This window comes from Orycteropus afer, unplaced genomic scaffold (assembly GCF_000298275.1).
Source record: "Orycteropus afer afer isolate SDZICR_OR568_19922 unplaced genomic scaffold, OryAfe1.0 scaffold00748, whole genome shotgun sequence".
Classification (NCBI taxonomy): Eukaryota; Metazoa; Chordata; class Mammalia; order Tubulidentata; family Orycteropodidae; genus Orycteropus; species Orycteropus afer.
The window spans coordinates 577,551-582,735 of record NW_006922335.1 but is presented as its reverse complement, the minus strand read 5'-3'; positions in this window follow the sequence as shown (position 1 = coordinate 582,735).

Below are 5,185 nucleotides of genomic sequence, written 5' to 3'. Positions count from 1 at the left end.
CATGCAAATTCTTCTGCTAGTTGGGGTTTAGTCCACTTTTGTATCCTTCCCTTCAAGGCTCAGGGGTCCAAGATTATCTTCTATGTCTGTGTTAATTGGTTTCCCTTTTTATTGTTGAAGAGGGTCTGTGCAGTCCTTCTGCCTAGTCTGCCATCTTACCAGAACCTCTCTTTAAAATCTTCTATTCAGCTCTTTTATCTTGTCATTTCTTCCATTTGCTTTAGCTACTCTTTGCTCAAGTGCAATTTTCAGAGTCTTTTCTGACATCCATTTTGGTCTTTTCTTCCTTTCTCTTTTTTTAATGACCTTTTGCTTTCTACATGGATGATGTTCTTGATGTCATCCCATAATTCTTCTGGTTTTCTGTCATTGGTGCTCAAATGCATCAAATCTATTCTTTAGATGGTCTCTAAATCCAGGAGGGATATATTCAAGGTCATATTTTGGCTCTCTTGGATGTGTTTTAATAGTCTTCAACTTCAAGTTGAACTTGCATATGAGCAGTTGATGGTCTGTTCCACAGTCAGCTCCTGACCTTGTTTTGGCTGAAGATACTGAGCTTTTCCATTGCCTCTTGCCACAGATGTAGTCAATCTGATTCCTGTGTACTACATCTGGCAAAGTCCATGTGTATAGCCATCAATTGTGTTGTTGAAAAAAGGTATTTGTGATGAATAAGTCATTGGTTTTGCAAAATTCTGTCATGTGATCCCAGCATCACTTTTGTCACCAAGACCAAATTTTGCAACTACTGGCGATTCTTCTTTATTTCCAACTTTTCCATTGCAGTCACCAGTGATAATTAACACATCTTGATTTCGTGTTCAGTTAATTTCAGACTGCAGAATTTGATAGAAATCTTCAATTTCCTCATCTTTGGCTTTGGTGGTTGGTGTGTAAATTTGAATAATATTAGTATTAACTGGTTTTCCTTGTAGGCATATGGATATTGTCCTATCACTGACAGGATTGTACTTCAGGACAGATCTTGAAACTGTCTTTGTGATGATGAATGCCACACCATTCCTCTTCAGATTGGCATTCCTGGCATTATAGATCATAAGTTTGTCTGATTCAAAATGGATAAAACTGGTCCATTTCATCTCACTAATGCCTAGGATATCAATCTTTATGCATTCCATTTCATTTTTGACATCTTCCAATTTTCCTAGATTCATATTTTGTACAGTCCATGTTCTGATTATTAATGGATGCTTGTAGCTGTTTCTCCTCTATTTGAGTCATGCCATGTCAGCAAATAGAGGTCCTGAGAGCTTTACTTTATCCGTATCATTTAGGTTGGTTCTACTCTGAGGAGGCAGCTCTTTCCCAGTCGTATTTTGAGTGCCTTCCAACCTAAGGGGCTCCTCTTCCTGCAGTGTATTGGACAATGTTTCCGGGCTATTCATAAAGTTGCCTAGTGATGTATCAGTGTTTCTCTGCTAATTAGTATTAGTGTTTCTAATATTAGTGTTTCTCTGTATTAGTGTTTATTAACTCTCTGTATTAGTGTTTATTCTCTGTATTAGTGTTTATTATTAAGGTGTATTAGTGTTTCTAGTGTATTAGTGTTTCTCTGCTAATTAATAGGTTCTCCCTGGCTAATTCTTTGAGAAGTGGATGGCCTCTTCCTTCTTCCTAGTCTGTCTCAATCTGTAAGCTGTGTTGAAACCTGTGCATCATGTGCCATCCTGCTGGCATTTGAAACACTGGTGGCACAGCTTCAAGCTTCACAGCAAGACACAAGCCACCACAGTAGGACAAACTGACAGACATTTGTCTCCCTTAGCTGTTTGAAATCTCTCTGCCCTCCCCTTACCTGGATCCTGTGGCTCTTTCCCCCTTCCTGCCTCTTGGGGTGGGGCCCTATCTCCTTTCCTTTGCCTGGATCCCATGGCTCTGTCTTGTCACTGGCTTTTTCCCCCACTTCCTGCCTCTAGGGGTTGTTGTTCTTAGTTACTGTCAAATTGGCTCCAATGCATGGCAACCCTATAGACAATGGAATAAAAAACTGTCTAGTTCTGTACCATTTCCATGATCAGTTGCATTACCTAAACGTTGTGATCCATGGGGTTTTCACTGGCTGAGTTTTAGAAATAAGTGTTAGCCTTTCCTTCCTAGTCTATCCTAGCCTGGAAGCTCTGCTGAAACCTATTCAACATCATAGCAACACCCGTCTCCACTGACAGATGGATGACGGCTGTCCATTAGATGTATTGGCCAGGAACTGAACCTGGAACTCCAGTGGGGAAGGTGAGAATGCTACCATTGTCTTCCTTTCCCCTCTTAAGAGTGTCAGTTCCAGGTGAGCCACTGTTAATTATCCACTCAGTAAATATCTATTGAACACCTACTAATTATCTGCCAGGCACTGTATCATAGGCTGGTAATTCAATGAATAAAAGTAGAGAGAACCCTGTCCTAATGAGTCTGGAGATGGTGAAGGAAGGAAGGAGACAAACATTAGTCAAATAATTAATCAAACACTGTTAAATGCAGGATTACAATCTGTATGATATATAATCTGTATGCATCTGTATGACTGCAATCTGGTGTGAAGGGAAGGTGCTCAGTGGTATGAGTAATTTAATTTGCTCTGTGGGAGGCTAGGGAAGGCTTCCACAAATAAATGAGGCTCGGATTTGAAGGAAGGTGAGAAAAGCTTTCCATAATGGTGGTTAAGTTTGTGTGTCAACTTGGCTGGGCCTGGTTGAGTGGCTGGGCAGCTGGTGGTAGTTATTCCCCATGATGAGACTGGCAATCAACTTCATGGTGGGACCTACCACAAGCAGCTGGGTAGCTGCTTTAGGGATGTGGTCTGCTTCCCATATATAAGAAACAGCTTTGGGAATGGTCTCTAGATTATGGCATGCTTGAACCCTGCATGTAGCTGTGTCGTTGTTCAGCAGCTTGCCATGCTCTGCCGACCTTGGGACTTTCAATGGACTTGAATTAATGGCCTGCTATGTGGTTTGGTAACATCGGGCCTGTGCCTTGTTACTTGTCAACCTTGGGCTTGTTAGCCTCAGCAGCCAGCAGCTGAGTGAAGAAAAGCCTCCAGCTTCAGTGGGCTGGGAGCAGGAGGCAAAGCTGAAGCCCAAGGCTGAGGGGGCTTCCATCCAGCCCCTAGGGCTGGGCACTTTGAACTCGGACTTAAAACCTCCAAACTGTAAGGGAATAAACTCCTGTTTCTTCAAGCTATCCCATTTGTGGTATATTTCTGTCAGAGTAGCACTAGGTATCCAGAACACATAAAGAGAAACCTGCATGGCTGGAGTACAGAGAAGAAAAGATAGGGTATGAAATGGGGCCGGAGAAGTTAGAGGAGCCCCATCATGCAGAGACTTATGAGCACACTGAGCCTATAGAAAACTTCAACACCTCAGCATCAAGACAAACAATCCAATTAAAATTAGTCTGAACCAAAATTAGGGGAAAAGATCAGCATCCATGTCTAAATAATTTACAATTTCTTGAAACATTGAACAAGAGTAAACTTTTCCTTTGCATCTTTTCTCTCTTTTCTTTTTCTCAACATGTTTTTCCCCTTCTGATAGGTTGACTTTTAAGTTTTTATTTATTTTTGTCACCTGCTTTTGGTATATTGCCTTTCTCTTCACCCAGATCATTATGTGTCTCTTACCTAGCTAGCAATTTTCCCTCCCCATCCCTTCCATCCCTAGCAAATCAACGTAGAAAATTTCCTTCCACATGTAAACCTTTCTTTGACTTTTTATAATAGCGAACTCATACAATATTTGTCCTTCTGTGGTTGACTTGTTTCACTGATTTCACTTATGCTTCACTGAAGCATAATTTCCTTCAAGCTCATCCATAGTTATGAGATGTTCACAGATTATTTTTCTTTAATGTTACATAGTATTCTATTGTGTGCATGTACCACAGTTTGGTTATTCATTCATCTGTTGATGTGCACTTAGGTGGTTTCCAAGTCTTTGCTGTTGTGAATAGTGCTGTGATGGGTGTGCATATATCTATTCATGTCCTGGCTCTCATTTCTTTAGTATATATATCTAGTCAGGACATTGCTGGATCAAACGGTATTTCTATTTCCAAACTTTTAAGGAAGCATCATATGGTTTTCCTCAGAGGTTTTAACATTTTATAGTCCCACCAGCAGTGTATAAGAGTTCCACTCTATCCACACCCACACCAGCATTTGTTGTTTTCTGTCTTGTTGAACTTTGCTATTAGTGCTGGGATTAGATGATATCTCATTTTTTTTTTTTTTAATTTTATTGTGATTTGGGTGAAAATTTACAGAGGAAATTCACTTTCCATACAGCAGTTCACATACACTTCATCTCATGACATTGACCACAATTTACCACAATGTAACAGCTCCCCTCCTACTTCCTCTGAGTCTATCCTTCCATGCACTCCTGCTCCCTCAGCCCTTCTTTCTCCCATGATTGTTCTCTCCAAGGAGTGTATCTACCTCAGGTAAATGTTCAACTCAGATGCCTGTCTTTTATTTGGCTGGAAGCCACAGGTGTGAGTTCAATCCCAGACCTGAAGGGCAGCTAGGGGCCATAGTCTCAGTGGTTCTACCAGGCTCTATCAGAACAGCAAACCTGGTCCCTGCCCCCCCCTTTTTTTTTTCTCCAAATGATTTTGAGTTTTGTTCCACATTGTTCTTCCTCTCTATCCAGTATTTCCTACATAGATCTCCTTCCAAGTGGTTGGCAGTGGTAGCTGGGGACCATCTAGTTCTTCTGGTTTCATAGTCAAATAGGCTGCAAATCGGATGGTGTACCAGTCACTGGGACTAATTGTTTCCATGAATTTTTGGTTTTCTTAATTCTTCTTTGCTCTGGACAAGAAGAGACCCATCCTTGCATATAGATGGCAGCTTGTAAGCTTGTAAGATCCCAGTCGCTACTCAGCAGAGTAGGAGGTGGAACAATGTTTTGTGTAGTATGTGATGCCAATTAAGCTTGATGTCCTCTGCGACTGTGGTCCCAAGCCCACAGGTTAAACTACACGGTCCCTCTGGGTAGGTGGCTATGACCAAGCAGTGACTACAACCTTGCCCCTTGTCTGCTCTACTATACACCTGGGAATTCAGATCATGTTGTTGTTGTTGTTAAGTGCCGTCAAGTCGTTTCCGACTCATAGCGACCCCATGCACAGCAGAATGAAACACTGCCCGATCCTGCGCCAG